Raw genomic sequence first — 21,104 nt, 5'->3', positions numbered from 1 at the left:
CTAAACAGCAAGTGGGACCCTTCCTTTTTGCTTTTCTGTCTCCTAAGATAAAACTATCAACACAAATAAAACATAGTCCTAAATAACTCATGTTGGACAGTGGTAGGTGGGTATATTAAGAGAAATGAAAGGGAATGCAGAAGCAAGAAATCACCTGATCACAGGGCCTCTGCAATTGTACTTTTTGCACTTTTTAGAAAATTAGTCGAATTTAGTCTTTGATGAATTGACTAGTAGCATTGAGAGTGACTGACTGCAAAAAAAGTAGCAGGAGGAGACATAAATGTGAGAGTGCTTAAATCTTTAAGAGATGGCACAGATACTTTAATTTACTTAGTGCACAAGAGTAACTTTAACAAGGGCCTTGTAGTTTGTTTCTTATTTGCGTTACTTGAAAAACTTAAGGGAGCTCTTACAGGTTTTCAACTAAAGCTATGATATGAGTGAATTCATAAACTTAATCCAAAAGAAAGATTGCAGTGAGAAATAACAGAGGACTTCATGGTAACCTGTGTCACTCAAACTAAGATCACAATATATAAAAGGTATAGAATTGTACTTAAAGTAAAATTGGAGAGAAAAATGAAACTATATTTCATAGTAATCAAGTATTTAAAATGCACATAGATTGTATTTGCTGTTTTGAAAAAATGACTTTTCCTGTCCCTCCTCCAAAATATTTGTATTTTTTCCCAAAGCTCAAAATGTATATTCTTACTCATCTAATTTAGGTGGTTTCACACACAGGTCTAAATAAGATCGACTCGTACTATGAAAAGGATATTTCTTTCTCGCTTGTCTTTCAATACACCTGGTTACACCAAAGATAAAGTCTCAGTTCAGTGGGAGTCTGTCCTTCCTAGATCCCTAACAATTGCTGTTCTCCCTCTTTTAACAGAGAACATGGGTTTGGACCCTGACTTTGTCAGGCAACTATACTGAGCTAGAACTGAATGGCAACATTTATTTCATTATATGTTTGTGTTTTAAAACTACATGCTACATGCAGTTTTATTCTAGTTTTGGCAAGTGATTCTATATTTTATGTAGGTCCAGTGTATACAAATTTAATAAAATTTTCTGGAAAATAAGTCATTGCATTAAAGGATTTTGTTATGTACAAACAGGTAAATACCATACAACAATTTGGCAAAAAATCAAGATGGTGGTTCAGGTGTAACTTCCCTCTTGCTGCTCAGATAATGTTCTGATTGGAATTGCCAAAACTTTACATGTTTTAAGAAGTTTTTTTTCTCTTCTCTGAATTTACCACTTACTGAAATCACATCTTATGTTCCTAATGGAGAATCATAGGTTGCTTCTCCAGTTATTGCTTGTCCCCCTTTGGAGAACGTCAGTGTTTTGTAGGGTTAGCCATTTGTAGGGTTTCTATGGCAGCTGCACTAATCTGATGGAAGGCAATAAAAATTCCATCTCATGGCAAAAAGCTTTTCTCTAACGAGACTATGAATTCAGTTCACTTTCTCAGTTCACTTCCACATCAACTTAAATACATCTAATGACCTCTTTTCTAAAATTAGTTTCATGATGGGCTTGATTGATTTCATGCTCTTTATAGATTTAATTTAATGTTCATTCTCCATTGTATCATTGCCCAGCATGAGTAAAGATGACCCTACATGTGATTAGGGAAATAAAGAAGGTCAGGACCACCTCGAGGGGGCCAAGTGTAGAGCAATACCTTATCCCACACATGGGCTGAATGGATGATAGACCCTAAAGACTCTTTTAAGGCAAACAATTCATCCCAGAGGCAGGAAGCTGCTGGAAGGGGCTACTTAGAAACTCTGCATCAGCACACACTTAGCATCCTTAGTCTTAGGAAAGAAAGCAAACGCTCCCTAGACTGTTCAACCAGTGTCTTTGTGCTTAGGGCAAAGGTTCTTGCGTCAGAAATGAGCTCAAACGACTATCATGAGTGCTATCTGTGTGACTGTTGGAAATTACTAAACCTCTCTGAGCTTCAGATTTGTCTACTTAAAAATAGGGATGCATTTGTTTCCTGGAACTACCATCACATGTTACCACACACTGGATGGCTTGCAACAACAGAAACTTAATCTTGGACAAGCCAGGGTGGTCACAAATCTGTTCTCCCTCTAAAAATTCTATGATCGCATCCTTGCTTCTTCTAGCTCCAGGTATTCCCTGGCTTGAGGCTGTGTCATTTCAATCTCTATCTCCATCCCATAGTGTCTTCTCTACCTTCCCTTCTTCTGTATTTTTAAAGTCATTTGTCCTTGAATTTGGGACCTACCCAGCTAATCCAAGATCACATCTTAAACTGCTAAATTTAATCATATCTGCAAAGACCTTTTACCCAAATAAGGACAGATTTATTAGGTCCGGGCACCAGGATGCAAACGTCTTTTGAGGCCCCTTTCTCAACCCATTTCAGGGGAGAATCATATGCTTATTTTACAGATTAAGTGAGAAAACAGCACATTGGAATGTTTGAAAAACTTTAGTTATCATCACTTTATGATTATTAAATAGCTTTGTGGTTTCTTATTTTCTTTGATAGACCTACCAGAACTTAGTGGTGAGCTCTATTATGATTAGGTCCAAGGTGCAGATATCAGACTCCTGTTGCCTTTGAACATTTTGTGTGAGAACGCATGATTTTTCTTCCCAGAGTGACTGGAAGCCATTACCTCACATTATCAGAATGAATGCACATCAAGAACTTCAAAGACACACCAGTGTTTGTCGCTTTAGCAGAGAAGAAAGATCATCAGAACTCAGGCATGCCAATAATTCCACTCCTTAACATTTGCAACAGGGGCTATTATTAGCTAAAACCTTTCATTTGGAACTAAAATGAGTATTTCTGTGCGTTGGTTTGCCTTTGGATAAACATGCTGTCATCAAAATCACTAGCAAAACAATGTCAGGATTGTGATCTTTTCTCTGAGATAGTTATCTCAGAGATAGTTATAAACTATCTCAATTGAAATAATTTAACTGCCAGAGATAATTCAGCACCTAGGATGTAGCCCTCCAGAAATCTCCCCAGGGTCTTGGGGTTAAGTCTCAGCACTATCACCACTATGGCCTGAGTTCAATCCCCAGCCAGAGAGCTGACCCACATGGCACAGGAGACCTCTCCTGTCTTGCCTGCTCCCCTCAGCAGTGCATTTAAGTAAATCCACCTGATCTGCTCCCCACTCTGTCTCTGGTGAATCCTCTCACCCCCAGCACTTCTGGCCTGCACCCCAGTTCTTCTAAATAAATCTTAAAGAAAAAAACAGCGCCAGCCTTCCAGTGAGTGGAATGGTTAAATAGCAGGCCATCCCCCACTTAGGGCACCACTTGGCAGCACCAGGGAACTTAAACTCTTCTTGAGGATTCTTACCCCATATTCTAACAAAACTAGCCTGAAATTCTTTCCATTTCTTGAATGCAAGGGCATTCATCATTGTCTTGATTTTTCCCTGCTCACTCATCAGGGCAGGTTACACTGATATGGTTCAGAGTCAGTCTTCAGCATGTGCTGAGCATCTGACACCACCCCCGCCCATTTCTCAGAGCTGCACATAATGAGGTGTCACCCACTGGCTTCTTCCCTTCTGCAGGTGCCACATGCAGATGTACAATCTGCCAGAGCATCTTACCAATCCCCGAATGGTCTGTCCTGTAACCCTGTGATGAGTGGTCACTAAGGCCCTTTCTGCATCTCCGTATACTCATTGGTCAAAGAACAGCTGAACAGTTGATCAAATCTCAGCCAACAAGGCCAGAGAAATAAATGGAAATAATTATCTTTTGTGTCTGTTAATAAAAGACCCTAAGAAAAAGGGGCAGGCTTCCTTCTGCACAAACTCATCGAGAAAGTTTTGTGATGCTGTCATTGCAATTTTTGGTCTGCGTGTGCTTTGAGTCCCCGTGCCAGTTAATCACTGAAACCTGGAGAAATTGGATTGTGGTCAGTGGGTTCTGAGGATGGCAGTCTGGACATCCCCACAGGGCAACGTGGGGGGTGGTGGGGTGTTTGCACCCAATTCCCCTTCACTCAGTGGACACCAGGGGGCGGTGCATATATTGAGAGAGTTCAGCTTCCAGCCTAATGTGGCGCCTGCCTCCGGGACCAGGATGCTTTCTTGAGAGACACAGCCTTGCCTGTTTGAAACACTTTTCCCCACTTTACTTCCCACGTGTCATTTACTCACCTTCAGGATGCATCTCAAGTATCTAAGCACCTTAAACTCCCCTCACAGCATGAGCTGCCCCCTCGCCCCATTCTTCCATGGCACCCTAATTGGGGTCTGTTACAGGACTCCTGTCAAGGACTGCTGTGCCCACCACATCCTTGGCTTTCCAAAGCCCACAGCAGGTGCTAGTGGCTCCTCTGTCCTTGCTGGTCGGTACCCGCCTGCAGGAGGAGGGCTAGAGCAGCTGTCATTACTTCTGCTGTCACTAGCTAGCCAATCACTTTAAAGTCAGTGACTTCAAAATTCTGATACCACTGCCCACCTTCACCTTAATTGCCTGCTGTTGACACAGAACAGCCCAGAACCGTGTCAGTAGGTTAACCCCTTTGGTGCCAAATGGACACAGCCATAGCTAGGGGTGATTTCCTTGTGGTCAGAGCCAGAGCACTGTGGGGGAGGACCGTCTGTTTCTGGGGGGAATACACAGACATCATGGGTGCTCATGGAGGCACCCTCATCACTGCTGGCAAGGATGTTGTGCCCATAGGAAATCCTGCTGTCATCCTGCTGGAGCCAGCTGTCACTCTCTGTGAGCGACAGGAAGTACCCAAAACAGGATTGCTTGAAAGTGGGCTGGGTTGATCTAAATAATAGTTTGTTTTTGTTTTATTTTTTTAATAAGTGGGCTGGGGGAGGGGGCAGGGGAGGTGATTGTCAATGGGTATGAAGCTTTAGGGGTACAGATAAACTATGGAGCTCTGTGTCCAGGCCTGTGGCTGCCGCTCACAATCTCGTATACTCACTCTATGTAAAGGGTGGAGCTGACATTAGATGTTCTTTTTTTTTTTTTTAATTATTTATTTGTTTGTTTGTTTATTTATTTATACATGCACTGGGTACAGTCAGAGGCGCGGGAGGGTGCGAGAATTCACCAGAGCCAGAGCGGGGAGCAGAGCAGGCAGAAGGACCGAAGTACACTGCTGAGGGGAGCAGCGGGTGGCAGGAGAGGTCTGCGCGCCATGTGGGACCCTCCTCCAGGTGGCCGGGGAGCAGCCGGGAATCAAACCGGCGCCGCAGAGGCTGCGGGGCAGCTTCGCAACCCAGTGCTCAACCGCTGCGCCACCGGGGAGGCCCCAACATTAGATGTTCTTAACGCAGTGTAGACAAAAGAAGAGAAAGAAACTAAGAATTTCATCTGCTGAGAAAGTGGTCCCCTTTGGTTCTGCCACACACGGAAAGCACAGTCCCCTCCGTGGCTAAGAAACAACACCCATGTCCACACGAGGGACCCCCAGCAGTGATTCTCCCCTGTGTTTTTAGAAGCCAGTTGTACAAGTCATTAGAAACTGCAGCCATGAGGATGCAGCATGCTGTGTCAAGCTAGTGGTTGTGTGTGTGAGTGTGTGTGTGATTTCACTTATCCCAGGCTCTTTGTAAGGGACATACTTATGGGCATAACGTAAGTTATGGGACATAACTTCAGTCTCTACCTAGGGACCAGCTCTATTTTACAGAAAAGGGGCATTAAGTGAAGTCATGTCTCTTTACCCTTTGATACACTGTAATTTTCTACTTAATTTCTTTTTAAACTTATATTTCTTTTTTCTTTTTTTTAAGATTTATTTATTTATACAAGCACTGGGGGCAGTCAGAAGCGCAGGAGGGTGAGAGAATTCGCCAGAGCGGGGAGCAGAACAGGCAGAAGGACCGAAGTACACTGCTGAGGGGAGCAGCGGGCGGCAGGAGAGGTCTGCGCGCCATGCGGGACCCTCACCCGGTGACTGGGGAGCAGCCGGGGATTGAACCGGCGCCGCAGAGGCTGCGGGCAGCTTCGCAACCCACCGCTCAACCACTGCGCCACCGGGGAGGCCCCACTGTAATTTTCTAATTTAAAGTCACTTGCCAGTTTAACAGAGCCTGCTTCAGTGCCTGGGAGCGTGACTCAGGATGCAGCCTGAAGTCTGGAGGGAACTGTTGCATCCCACGTGATAAAACTTTCAGCCACTGCTGAGTGTCCCCAAGTACTTTGCATGCAGCAAAACAAATTCTAATATTTACCTATGTGTACTGTCAAGTCACAGCTATGAGCTTGGAATCCTGGGAACACTTGGGCTTTTTCTTATATGAAATGATGGAGATTAAACCAGGTGATGCTCATTTTAAGCTAAAGAATCCAGCAAAAAGCTCCATGTGGAGTGGGTGAAAAATTTTTTCTTAAAAAATTGTATCTTGTTTGAGATTTATACCAGCATGTAAGCTCCAGGGCACTCGAGCACTTGTCTCCATGCCCCCTGCTGTGTCCCTAGCGCCTGGGTAGTGCCAGCTAGGACTGCTGTTAAGCAGATATTCATTAAGTAGAGACAGCTCCCTGCCTTTTAGGGAGAGGAGAGAGGAGTGGAAGGAGGGGGACAGTTGGCTTATTAACACCACATTAAGCTGAACCTGACGCCCTAAAATAACCAAGCTGAACCTTCCCTGATCAGGGGTTCACAAAACATTTAATTATGTGAATTAAAGAGCAACACTCCTGTAAGAGAAAGAAGTTCATCGAAGGAATTCACTCATTTTTTTTTAAAGATTTATTTATTTCTACACAAGAATTGGGGTACAGGCCAGAGATGCGGGGGAGTGAGAGGATTCACCTGAGACAGAGCCAGGAACAGAAGAGGCAGATGGACCGAAGTACACTGCTGAGGGGAGCAGCGGGCGAGACAGGAGAGGTCTGTCCCGCCATGTGGGTTGCTCCTGGCCAGCTGGAATCGAACTCGTGCTGCAGTGGCTGCAGATTTCTTCAGAGGTTGTGTCTTAACCCCTGAGCCAACAGGGAGGCCCAGATTTAAATTTTTTCCAACAGTATTGTTGAGAGTGTACTATGTGTCAAGTAGCACAATAGAGTCTAAGGAGACAGTAAGTAAAAAGAAGAAAAACCTCCTGCCCTCATGGAATTTACATTTTAAATGTTGAAAGAGAAAGCAAATTACATAAACTAAATAAAGTTATTTAGTGTAAACTGCTAAGGAGAAGCATATAAATTTATTTTTTAAATGAATTTTATTTTTATATTCCTCATACAATTGCAACCCCCTTATTTTGACCCCAATCCCTCCCCTCCCCGCCCCCCACCCCCCATAGAGTGTCTCTGGTTCATAGTTTTTTGTTGATTTTGATTTTCACTTTCTTATAGTCATTCATTTTCCTGGTCCCTTATTTAAGTTTTCTAGATTCCTGCTATGTGTGAGACCATCCGGTATTTTTCTTTTTCTTTCTGGCTTGGAATTCACTCATCTTTGTTCCATATAAAAGAAACCCTTAGAGGAGGAGCTCAGTGAAGTGGGTGCCAGTTACCCAGGCAAATGAGGAAGGGAAGAGACTGGGTTTCTGGGGCCTCCCTAGTGGCATAAAGGGTTAAGTCTCAACACTACGAAGCTATCCACAGCCACTGCAGCATGAGTTCGATCCCCGGATACCCACATGGTGCAGCAGACCTCACCTGTCATGCCCGCTGCTCCCCTCAGCAGTGTATTTCAGTAGATCCACCTCTTCTGCTCCCCACCCTGTCTCTGGTGAATCCTCTCACCCTCTCCCTGACACCTCTGGCCTGCACCCCAGTGTAAAAAAAAGAGAGAGAGACTGGGTTTCTGGATGATTCTTCTCAGTTGTTTGCTTACAAGGGAAGACAAGAGTGCTCTAGCCACAGAAATTTCAGGGTGGAAAGAGGCTTTATTTTTGTTTGTTTATTTAATCTGTGATAGAAGCTTTCCTGCTGGTGAGGGAAGGAGCTGGGAGGGGGCAGGAGGCAGGACTGATGGAGCAAGGGCTGAGAAGATGACTGCACAGTGGTGACCTGGAGGAGCTCCCCAGCTCCTCCTCCTTCAGACAACCAGGGGAAGAGCTGAGTAAATATTTCAAAAGAACAACAATCATACACATAACACCAAGGCGCTGCGCCGAGGAAATCCAGATGCTTCTGAATCATTTCAGTTACGAGTGTTTGTTCCTTATTCATTTTTTGGTTCATCTGCTCGTGCTGACTCACACAGCAGTGACAGGCTCAAGACTTAAAATATGAGGAACTTGCAAGTGGTATAACTCTCACTGGAAGAGGTTGACATTTTCCAAGCCTTCTTTGTCTGGCTCTTGGAATATGGCCAGATTGGAAGTGATAGGATGTGGGCGAGGGGGCGGCACGAGGGTTTGAAAATAGCATCGTGTCTTGGGGTCACCAGGAGACCTGCAGGCACAAGACCTCACAGCTTTGGGCTCACGTTAGGGAAACAGACAAGAGGCAGCAGGGTGACTTTTTTGTGTGACACAGGTGGTCCACATCCCCGGCCAACACTTCTGTGTGCAGCTTGCTCTTCTGGAACTTTCTGGGGTTCCTCTGGGAACCAGTGTTCCATCTGGGAATGTGTCTTTGGATCTGAAGTCATTTCTGCAGCTTTGGACCAAAGTCTGGGCATGGTTCTTTCTGGATTCCACTCTTGCCCTTCTTGGCTTGCTGGCCACTCTGGGCTTCCCTCACAGGCTCACCATCCCTGTGGTCAGTCATTCTGGCCTCCAGCTTCTTACTGTGCCCAGCGCAGGCAGCTCCTTGAGCCCTGTCCTCCTGTGCCTTGTCAGCGGGTGCGTGTCTGCTGGGCTGCTCACCTGTTGCACCTGGGTAACTATGAAGAGTGAAGATTACCCCAATACCTGGGGGATAATGGACCATTAAACTATTAAAGCAATGGACGGTTGCCAGGCAGAACTGGTTGGGAGACAAGCACAAAGGCCGTGTTGACTTTGGCAGGGAGCACAGATACCTGGGGAGAGATGGGGTAGGCATTTGGAGCTGGATTAGATTATGAAGTGAGAGGTGAGGCTCTGGGGACCCCAGGTACCCAGCAAGAATGTGGGAGGCCCCGTGAAGACCGAGGTGAGACTCTACCCCTCCTTCTCCTGCCCTCATCTGCAGTCAGCGTGGCTAAGGAGGCCTCATGGGCACCTCCTTGTCCCCCGCAAGCTTCTCTCCAGGGCTCCAGGGTGACTTTAACCAGCCTCTGTTAACTGTACCCCAATCCTGACCGGAAATTCATCTTTCTTCTTCCCCTGATGCTGGGGCCCACATTCCCTCCCTCCCTGAAATTTAACCTGACCGCTAAGTGGAGCCAAGTTCAAAAGCTACTCAGACCTACCGCTCGCTGTTCACACTGGACCTCTTGAACAATTCGGGGTGCTCATGTTGCTCAGTTACTGACACTTTTATACCAAACACCTGTCTGAGGGGTTTCACATGGGTTCATTTTATTTTCACAGCCACTGTAAGTTAGAATTTATTACCAAGGTGAGCATCCAGTTTTGTCTCTGCATCTCCCCTTCCTGAACCTGTTGTTTTGGCATAATTATTCATCTCTCCGTCTTATGGTATGGATGGCCAGCTCTGGTTGGGAACCACGCTTCCTCTCCTCGGTAGACACCGAGAAGTCGCATCCCTGACCCATCATCCATGGCCTGGAGATGGCTGAGCCAGGACCTGGACACAGCAGCAAAGACACAGGCGCCCACAGGGCAGCTCACAGCCCTTTGCTTGACTCATGTTTACGCGGCTCCTTGAAGACTAGATGCATGCCTGCCTTTCAGGATTTCCTTGTGCCACTAGTTTTGTTCTCCAATTTTGTGTCACACCAGGCAGCTTGTCCTCTTCTACCCCCATTGCTACCCCCAGGGCCCCCAGGGTCCAGTACAGTATCTTGTAGTGGACACAAGATACAGGATGAGCAGGTACCACAACATGCGGAGGAGACACCAAATGCTTCTTGAGCGGGGAGGAGACTTCAAAGATATGAGCAAGATTTTTATTGAAGGAGAGATGGTTAGGACAAGTAATATCCTAGCCATGCATCCTGGACAAATTACCAGCTGAATAAAATTACCCCACAGTCAATTCCAATGAAGCAAATGGTATCGATTATATAACTGGCTAAAATGCCTAAGGACAATGATGCCACGTATCAGCTCACCTAAGGCTTGATTTTGCAAAAATTGAATTTTGCAGATCAATAGTGTCCCTTTCATGAAAAAGCAAGTTTATGGCCAAGAGTATGAGTAATAGATATCAAAAACTCTTCAGGCAGATAAAAATGCAACAATGGCCTCTTCCACATCCCATAAACAGTGAATTTGCTGAGACTCAACTATGCTGTCATCACCAGTACTCCAGGGCTCACTTCCTCTCGTCACCAGAAGTCGCAGCCAGTACTCTGCCCCCACATCTTGCCCTGATTGTCACAAGGTGTGTAGGTCAGCCCTGAAATGGAAACAGACAGAAATTTGAAACGGTGATTGTACATCAACACCAAGTTCTCTCCCCTGTAGCAGTGTTCTAGAATAGCTGTCGACATGTCATATCTCTGTCACGACCCATCCTGAAAACCCAGGAGTCTGCAGAGAGGCACATGGCCCGCAATGTTTTTTTAAACCATTTCTTCAGCAGTTGATGGCCCTCTCACCTGTCCAACTGTCTAACTCAGTGCCTGGCTCTCCTTGGCTTGGGCTACTGTGCCCACCTACGCTGACATGCCTTCAGTGCGAGATTACCAAAAAGCCTCATACGGTACCACAAATGATCTAATTTGTTCAAGATCTAGCAAGAACTAAGAGAGCCCCTTTGAATTGAAAAGGGTTTTTGAAAGCAATTGCATTGTTGGCAGCAATGTCCCAGCATGAGGCTCATCACAGGTGCTTAGTAAGTCATTGTTAAATGAATTATATTTGTTAACATCAGCTGATTCATTAAAGGGGTGCATGTGTGTTGGGGGGGGTGGGTAAGATTCCTTCCAAGGGAGCCCAGTGAGCTCCTCCTCCTGGTGTCCCGCCCTGTGTGCTCCTCCCACTCTGAGTAGGTCTGACCTGTAGAAACAATAGGCTACTACAGGGACGATGGTGTATAACCTCCAAGATCAGATCATCAGCTCATGGTGGCCCCCACCTCCCTCTCTTGGTCCTTGCTCTGGGGGAAGCTGGCTGGAATGTCAAGTCGTAATATAAGTTGATGGTCATAATACAAGTTGATAGTCTATTCAACTAGAAATAAATCACATATCAAGTGAATTATAAAGTGACCTGAAATGTCAGTATCTGTATTCATAGATGTGTAGTAACTGTGCTATAGAAGCCAAATCACTTTCATAGAAATTTGTTTTTCTTTAACCTCCTACTATCGACAGGTTAGACCTTTACTAAGATTGTATCAAGATAGTTTGCATTCCTTTTGAGGAATGTAGTGGAATCATGTTCTGATCACACATATATTTCAGAAGACTTAATGCACATAGAAGTTGAATTTGGGGACTTTGGTGTATTGTCCTTTTTGTTTTTTTTTTAAATACTTTTAAAGATTTATTTATGCATACATGAACTGGAGTACAGGCCAGTGATGCAGGGAGTGAGAGGATTCACCAGAGACAGAGTGGGGAGCAGAGCAGGCAGACTGACTGAAATACACTGCTGAGGGGAGCAGTGGGTGAGACAGGAGAGGTCTGCCTCACCATGTGGGTTGCTCCCTGGCCGGCTGGGGATCGAACTCGTGCTGCAGAGGCTGTGGATTGCTTCACAGTGTGGTGCTTAACCCCTTGCACCACCAGGGAGGTCCCATATTGTCAGTTTTAAGGGCTGTTCACCGGAGAAGGCACACCTATATGGTATGCTGGGGCTGGGATCTCTACCCTCTGCTCTAGCCCCCACGCACAACCCAGAAGCCCTGGTGAAAATCTCCATTCAGATCACAGTTTTGCCTTCTGGCAGCTCAGCCACCTGGCTGGGTGCCTTTCCTACTTCCTGGGTGCCTTTCCTACTTCCAATAAGGAATTGGAGTATAAGATGGCATGTGGTCCTAAGAGTGTGCACAGGGGAGTGTTGGGCTGTTCCTCCTTCCGGGGTGGGACCCAGTGGAGGTGGAGGCCAGACTGGGTGAAGGCGGGGAAGGAGGCTACTTTCAGAGCTCAATTCCCTTTCTCTGTGGCCTCTGAATCTTCCTTCTTCTTCCCTTGAATAGAAAACAAGATAATACTTTGCCTAAAGGGTAAACATGAACATCCTGTATTCCTTTCTGCATTCTTCTATCCTGAAATGCTGGGCGCACAGAGATTTCTGGGGAGGTTTTCTGTTTTCTGTGATTGCTAATAACACCCAGCAGTGATCGGTGCAATTGACGCACTTGGTGTGGTTGTCAACTATGTATGTTTCTGAGTTAAATTTATAAGTGTGTGACTAAGGGGCACCCAGGAACCCCAGAATGTTAAGGGGTGCATGCCCTGAAAGGTATTTGGCCATTTGCATGACCAAAGGCAAAGGTCACATACTCTTAGTATTAAAGGATCTTATAAAGACTTAGTGTGCATAGAGAGACAGGAGAAGAAATAGTGTTTCTAATAAAATTCTGAAAATCACACATCTCTTGGGAAAATGCCACACCAAACAGGCACAGCCTGAAGTGGAGCCACTGAGGCACTGAAACTTGCCACTAGTCCAAGGTACTTTCTGTCAGGGAACCACCTGAAAGGGGTTAGGCAGGTGCCAGAGGACTGGGACAGAAGGAGAGGGGAAAAATGCAAAATATAACACATAATCCAGCATGAAGCCAAGATACCAGCTGTCGCTGTCTCTGCCAAGGACCAGGAACAACCTCCCCATGTTCTTCTCACCCATGTGTCTCTTCCACTAACCTCCTCATGGTGTCATTACCTGTCTCTCCTCCACCTGTCTCCTGCAGGTCCCCTTGCCTTCATTGCAATTCCCTTTATATATCTACTTTGCCCCTTCCCAGCCACCCTCCATTCGGGGAGTGTAGTTCAGCACACTCTTGGACTTGTAATCCAAGGTGGCTGCATGTAAGAGGGGGTGGGGAAAATGGCACCCATCCTCTGCACCTCCCCTTCCCAGTGGTCTACCTGTAACAAATTCATAAATAATAGAGCTTCTCTATTTAATGGGTCATACTAGGTCCTACATACTGTTAAGTGTGTCATTTGAATTATCTCACTTAGTCCTCATCAAATATGGTACAAATATACTATTCTCATCCCCATGTCACTGAAATGGAAGTGGAAACAGCTCAAAAAAAAACATTTGCTCGGGGGTCACAAATCCAGGTAATGACAAACTCAAGTCTGTGCACAGCAAAAGGGCCATACCTTCCACCAGAAAACAATAGAGTCTTACCATTACCATCCCATTAAGATGTCATCCCATTAAGTGTCCACAGGACACTGCCATCTAGACAACAGATCTCATTGGGATAATTATTCTGTGCATTGGGCTGGATCAAGGTAGGAAGCAGGTGGGATGAAGCCTTACTGGCTTCTGAATTGGCAATGACTTCACCTCCACACAAAGGCAATAGGTTTGATGTGCCTCCTTCCAAGTTTTTCCTCTTTTTCTATCTGCTCAGAGTACTTCTCCTTTTCAACACTTCCTGTGATATTCACTGGAGCCTTTTAAAAGATATCGATAGTGGGGGTGATGTGAGCAACAGCTCTTCATAGCTTCACCGTCACCCCAAAATCTAGATATTGGTTATCAGTCACCTCTCTGAATCTTGTGGTTGGTTACCACTTTTGGATCCTAGATCCTGAGGTCATATGTTCTAACTCTCTGAATTATGGACAAGTAAACTTAGATCCACAGAGAGAGGCAACAAGATTTATCTGAAGCCATAATTACTGCCAAAGTCCAAACCTCATCCACATCTCTTACCACATCTTGCTGGAATGAAAGTTGCACCATTTTTCTTTCAGAACTTCAGTATCCTTTGTCAGTAGTGAAAACTGGAGATAATAGGAACAAAAACTTGAAGAATCCTCCTCCTGAAGCTTAGAGTGTAAAGAGAAGCTGAACATTATCTTATCAAGTCAATCTTTTGAATATGGCCCTATCCCTCCTCCTGCTGGGCTTAATCCTTGCTTTATCTTCATTTGCTTTCAAAATCCTGAGCTGCATGCTTTGCATCAAAACCCCAAAATGATATGTTGGGCTATTCCCCTGACCCCTAGTGAAGAAACTATAAAGTTGAGATTTCTCATACCAACACCACCCTTTTCATCCGTTGAATTGATCTGGAAAACACATTTGTGAATAGATTAAAAGACTCCCATTTTCATGTTTGCAAGGCAACGCATGATTATTATAAACTAGATTTAACTTGGAATGTTTAGGATGTGGGTGGCTAATTCCTGCCAGAAAATGAACATAGAAAATAAAACAGAACAAGTACTAAAAGTACAGTTCACTTGGCTCATTTATCCAACATCAACTGAGAATATTTTTCACATAGCCGACTTTTGAAGAGAACATCATTTACCCTACTTAATCATAAACTTCGAAATATCCAAAGCAGTCATTGGTGGAAATTTTACTTAGAATATTTTACGTATTTTTCTTCCTCCTTGAACTGTGATCACTGAACATAACCTGACTTTTCCTGATACGTCTGTGTTATTGCTGTGACTACTGGGTTAGAACACTGCAATTTACATCATTTAGTGTTTACAATGCCCAACATGGACTAGTCCCAGGTAGTGTGTATAGTGACTTCATTTTTTTTTAAATTATCTGTCCTGTGTCCCTTCCTTTGGAGAGAATACCTCTATGTTAGCTTAGCCTAGCCCAGTGTGTACCCTAGACTCATTAGCTAGTGATCTTGATCACCTTAGCTTCTCGTACTAAGTCTCCCTCTTTTGTTTGAGTTACTGTACACATGTGACAGTATTCACTATAACCCTTGACTTTTAGGACTGTTATTTGCCCTCTTCACTCTGGTTTTCACTTAGCATAACAGTCAAAATAATCATTATAATTGTATTTATAAAAATGGTAGAAGAATGATAAAATTTATCATGTATACCAGTGCTTTATACACACTGTCTTCTGTTATAATCACTTTATAAGAGAGGTCGTCTTAGTTTCATTGAACTGGAGGAAAATAAGACTCGAGGAATTCAAACTCAGATCTCTTTAACTCCAAAGTGTGTGTTCATCACTCTGAATCACTTGCTAGGTACCAGGCTAGGAGAAATGAGCTCTCACTCCTGCCCGGTGGACTGGCTTAAGGGGCTCATCACAACCCTTGAAACAGCAGATGGCTATCAGCACTCCTGCCTCTGTGGCGATCTCCTTCCAGTCCTAATGACTGGCTCAGGGACAGGGCAGGACAGAATTATATTGCTCTTGACCAAAGGTCATTATCAGCCTCGCTCAGCAGCTCTTTAGAATCCTGCCCAAGGTGGCTACAAGAAAGGTGAAGTATGAGGACCTCTCCTCCAAGCTGTTCCCTGAGGCTTCATACAATTAATGAAGCTGGCGCCATCTTCATCTGACTCTGCAGAAATTGCTTCTGCTTCTTCCCAGGACTTGGCTGCGAGCAGAACAGTTGAGGTTGCAACATGAGTGACCTCTGAGTAAGTGAGGTATTATTATTTTATTTTAAATTTGTTTACCCATGGAAATGGACTGCAAAGGGGTTATGGAACTGGTCTCATGTTACCATGGGAACCAACTTCAAAGCCCCGAGAAAGCATGCCCAATGCCGCCATTCCTCGATCAGGAAGGAACACTGTGTGTCCCTGAGCAAGAAAGAACCAGGGTATTTTTTTAAATACCGCTGGTGGAGGTTGGCATGGAAAAAACAAGCCATGTCTGGATGTCCTTAACCTTCTCTCATCTGGTAATAACTAACGTGTATTCAACACTTACCATGTGTCTTGTACTGAGTCAGGCACTAATGTTGGGGTTCAGTGATTGAGGCTCTGGGATTCCTCCGAGAATGATTTCAGCAGAATTTTCTGTTTTGCAGTACATGGCGAGTTTATTAAGGAAAAAGACATTTACATAGATGCATATGTATCTATGGGCAGCGACTGCCTTTTAAAGGTTCATTAGGAAAAAGAGACAAGTACATAGGTGCAGGTAGGCAGCCTTAGGACAAGATCCTCATTATGCCAGAACAAGGGACATACTTATAGCGTGTTCTTTGGGGGGAATTCACCCCTTTGAGGAATTTTATTGCTTTGGGGTTTAGTTATGTTGGTTTTCTGACCCTACCTGATTCCTGGAGACTTCCACAGCCAGTATAACACCCCTACCCTCATATCTGGGTTTTGACCTTGTGCAAATTTCTATCCTAAATTTTCTACTCGAAGCTTCCATCCTTAATATGGGTAAAGCCTGGGGCCTCCCCAGTGGCGCAGCGGTTGAGCGCTGGGTTGCGAAGCTGCCCGCAGTCTCTGCTGCGCTGGTTCGATCCCCGGCTGTTCCCCGGTCACCAGAGAAGGGCCCCACATGGCGCGCAGACCTCTCCTGCCGCCCGCTGCTCCCCTCAGCAGTGTACTTCGGTCCTTCTGCCTGCTCTGCTCCCTGCTCTGGCTCTGGTGAATTCTCTCACCCTCCCGCGCTTCTGACTGTACCCAGTGCTTGTATAAATAAATAAAAATAAATCTTAAAAAATTATATATATGGGTAAAGCTTCCTGAGTACTCAGCCATTTCACAGTTAAGTAAACTGAGGCTTAAAATTTTCGCTTAAAATGACTAAGGTAGTAAGTGACTCCACAGGGATTTAAACTTGGCTGTCTGCTTCCTGAGCCTTGGCCCCACTGCACTTTGCTGCCTTCTATTAAGAATATGAAAGATTTATTATCACCTGAGAAGAGTTCAATCAAACATAGAAGCTTGAGAAATGGAAGGCATATTAATGGAACATTTAAATTAGCCATGCACTCTGCAGGAAGCTTCTGATGAGGGAACTGCCTCAGAGAGCAATAAAGGATCATTTTCTGGTGCATCTAAATGTACAACAAAAGAATAATCTGTTTTTGAGCTGTGTCAGTGCCAAAGGTAGGAAATGAAGATAAAGCAGGGCTTGGCAGAAGCACCTGGATTTTTAAAATGAGAGCACAGTGTGCTTGTTTCCAAAGTGATTAATTGTACCATTCAATAACTATCAGCAGTGGAAAGATGCCTGAAAGAGAAGGCCACAATAATTAAGAGAAAATGAGGAGCGAGAGACTGAAAGATGAGAACTTTCCGAGGCAGATGTGGAAAATAGAGGTCATGGGTTATGGCCAGAATGGCCCAAGGTCTTGCGAGGTAGCAGCAAGACTGAAGGAAAGATGCACCTTGATGAAAGGCAACCAGCCTCAGGAACACCATTCGCCAGGCTGTTTGCCACGTTCCATCTAGAAGGCACTGATGCACTTCTTCCTCCATGGCACTGAGTTTACACCTGTGGGGACTTCCCATCTGGAAATAAACAAGGAAAAAGAGTCACATTTCCCTCTACCCTGAAAATGTCCAAATTTGTTATCTGGTTTTACTTGCTTGTGGACAACTTGCAGTTGTCTCTAATCTATCAGGTTCTCCTAGGTGGTCACTTTGGGAACAATTGCTGCACCTCTGGAAATTTTACAGTGCTGTCCAGTGGGATTAAGGTCTTGATGAGGAGGGAGAAGTGGAGGGGGAGGAGTTGACTTTTGATTAGATTGATTGAGTCATTGCACAAATCACTGAATCCCTATGTGACCCAGTTTAAATAAGCAGGTGCAAGTTTGCTGCCCTCTGCCTTGGTCTCCTAGTCCTTTCCCATCATACCACTCTGCATAGGATGCTCCCGGTGTTGAGGAAGGCACAACGCAGACTGTGGGGCAGTTGCACACCCACCCACTGCAGAGTCCTCTCCAAATTCTCACCTAAGCCAGAAGGGCAGGAGGCTGACTCCCGGCAAGCATGTCCAGAATGTCAGCTCCAGGAGACTGGAGGGTGAGTGGGCAGTGGGCGGGCCATCCTCTTTGAACTTGGACAACCGTGTCAGATTCCCAAGGTGATCTGGGGTGATGGCCTCCTCTTGTTGAACCTAAAGTCACCTCTTTCCTGGGGACAACCAACATCTATCACATAGGGACATAGTTACATAGGGAGCCAGCCGTGTTTCCCTGTGAGCCCAAGGACAGTCTGGACCAGTCTGCCTCTCAGTGTGTGTGTGGACCTACAGCGCTTGTGTAATTTAGCAAAGCTGGGAAAGCCTTTCAGTAAGCCTTATTTACATTAAATCTGCATTTCCCTAGCCCGTTGCAAAAGATTGTTACATGATTATTCTTATGGCAGAAATAGCAACATCTAGCATGGAATCCAAAAATTTTTAGAAATCAGTTCTACCGCAGCCTCTGTGGTGCCGGTTCGATCCCCGGCTGCTCCCCGGCCACCGGAGGGTCCCACATGGCGCGCAGACCTCTCCTGCCGCCCGCTGCTCCCCTCAGCAGTGTACTTCGGTCCTTCTGCCTGCTCTGCTCCCCGCTCTGGCTCTGGTGAATTCTCTCACCCTCCCGCGCTTCTGACTGTACCCAGTGCTTGTATAAACAAAACAAACAGACGAACAAATAAATAAATAAATAAAACATGCCTCTATAAAAAAAAAAAAAGAAAGAAAAAAAAGAAATCAGTTCTAAAAACTAAGCTTCTTAGTTAAGACTTGTTGGGAAGAGATGAGCAGCACCCAGCTGGGCAAACAGCCCCCCAAAACAGGAGCCAGAGCCCCCTTAACGCTCAGGGATATTTGGGAGATGTTTTTAATTCTACTTCCTCATTCTCCCTTTCTTGTTTTCAGTCTCTGTTTAGTCTCCACAAGTGCTTTACCCCTTGCGCCACCAGGGAGGCCCTGCTCTTCCATTTCTTACCTGCATCAAGATACTTCATATCTGCAATATGCTTCGAAACAGCCATCTGCTTCGAAACAGGAAGTGTTTCACTCTACATGAATTTATGACCAGTGAATGAACATCTGCATGAAATAACGTGTATGTCTGTGTGTGTGCGTGTGCATGTGCACATTTAGCAACCTGGAATGAAATCAAATTCTCACCACTTCTTTGGAAAACTCAGTCTTACAAATACTAATGACATTATTTCCTCATGTATGGCAATAAATGAAAAACATTGCTTGTTACAGTTTACATTTAATAAATATCTCAATGGATGGTAAAACCAGATTCAGGGAAAGGAGGCAGGTGAGCACAAAAGAGAGTCTCCCAAAGGTATTAATTAGTAAGGCCTTACACATTTGGTGCTTGAAGACCAAATTAAAGATAAATATCTTACTATTGGGTTGTTGAAAAAGTCATGATGTATTTTTTTCTATGTTTTGCAAGCAAAAATGCGTCATGAGTTTTCAGACAACCCAATAATACTTCAGCTGAGAACAGTAGGCACCCTTGTAGAGTAGACACCTAATTTAAAACCAATTCCTTCAATAAACATGTATGGTAAATGTGTGTGGGGGGGGGAGGGCCTTGTCTCTCTGCATTAATCTCTTCCACCCCACCCTCCCTGATCCCAGCTTCACTTACTCTGTAGAACTTAGAGCTCACAACTCAGCCCCTTTCTTGCAACTTGGCTGCATGTTTGAAATTTTCCATGAGGAAATGTTGGCCTGCATGTCTGTTATTTCCTGGTTCTCACCCCCTGGTCTTCTCGCCCTTGTGTGACTGTGCTGTGTACTGAGTTCCCAAGAAACTCATTCTTGGAGGTTCCTTTCCTTGATGATGGAAGTTGAAAGAGAAAGTGAGAGAGACTCTATTGAGAGTCCCACAGCAGCCCATCAATAATAGGGACAATTCCTAGGAGGCCAGGAAAGGATCAATGAAAGCAGAACTCTAATAGCTAGAAAGCATCTCATCTGTTCCCCCAAAGACTTTGGCATCTACCAAAACATCTGACTCCAAGAGCTACCCAGAGGTTAGCCAGATTTAGAGAGAGGTGGCTAGAAAGGAGTTTGGGATGTGAACTGCCTCTTCCCTGCCAAGGCCCGGGTGTAAGTCTGAGGGATGTCTTCCCACTCTCGTTGCCAAGGGAGCGGTGGACCATGTCAGCTGCTCCAGCCAGCACCTCATCTGCCTTCCAGCTACTTGGTCTTAAGCAGATGACCAAGATCGAAGGGGAGAGAGGAGAGAGCTGTGTCATGGCATCTGGGAGTGGGCACGTAGAGGTGGGCTTCGACATGCAGGGAGCCCAGGGGAGCGATTGCATTTGAAAAGACATTCATAGCATGGACTCGCACTCAGAGCTTTGTCTCTGGTGGACACCATTTATGGGGATAGTCAATACACAAACAGTCAGCCTAAATTGTAGCCTCTCTCAGTAAATGCCCTAGTTGTTTGGGGTAAAAGTGGTTTAGATCAGCACCCGGGCACTCTGACAAAGGTTCAGAGGGAGCTGGGGGCCTTGCCAGCACCATTAGCATTTTTTTCTTCTTTTTCCAGCAGCACTAAAATATGTTTGCTCAAAACAGAGAGATGAAAAACTCCTGGCAGGCAGGACCTCTTTAAAGAAAAAGAAAACTGTTTTACTTCCCTGGCAAACATACCAATTAAAACGATGCTGTGTTGTGACAGATTACTGAGCAATTAGTGCCTAGTGGCGCATTATGGGAGAGCAAATTCCCTGGGGTTGAAGTGGCCACACCTTACAGCACAGAAAACCTTCTCCAAACTTCTGCAGCGGCCTCCACCATGGAGCCCAGAAACCCAGGAAAATAGTTTTTACTTTGAACTTCTGGGAGTTACACTGGAAGAATGAGCTTAACAGAACGATCCCGACATTGAAAATCCTATTGGGGATTTCATACTTTCCTATTTGTAAGCAAAATCCATTTTCCCTGAGATATTTTTAGAGCAAGTATCCCCTGCTGTCATATTCTCTTACAGTATACCATTAGATCTTGAGGCCATTCCAAGGAGGTCACGTGATTTCTAAGCATCTCTTCCGAGTGACTAGTCTCGCAGGAGTCAGGGAAAACTAAACTCTTAACTCCCCAAGACCTCCAAGTCCTTCACCAAGCCTTGGATTCTTATTGATAGGATGTGGAAATGCCTTACAGCTGCCTTTTCTAAGAGGTCAACTTGGCAGAGCT

The sequence above is a fragment of the Talpa europaea genome (genome assembly GCF_964194135.1).
Source record: "Talpa europaea genome assembly, chromosome: 1".
Classification (NCBI taxonomy): domain Eukaryota; kingdom Metazoa; phylum Chordata; class Mammalia; order Eulipotyphla; family Talpidae; genus Talpa; species Talpa europaea.
The sequence above is the reverse complement of the archived record's forward strand: the minus strand, read 5'-3'. Positions refer to the sequence as shown.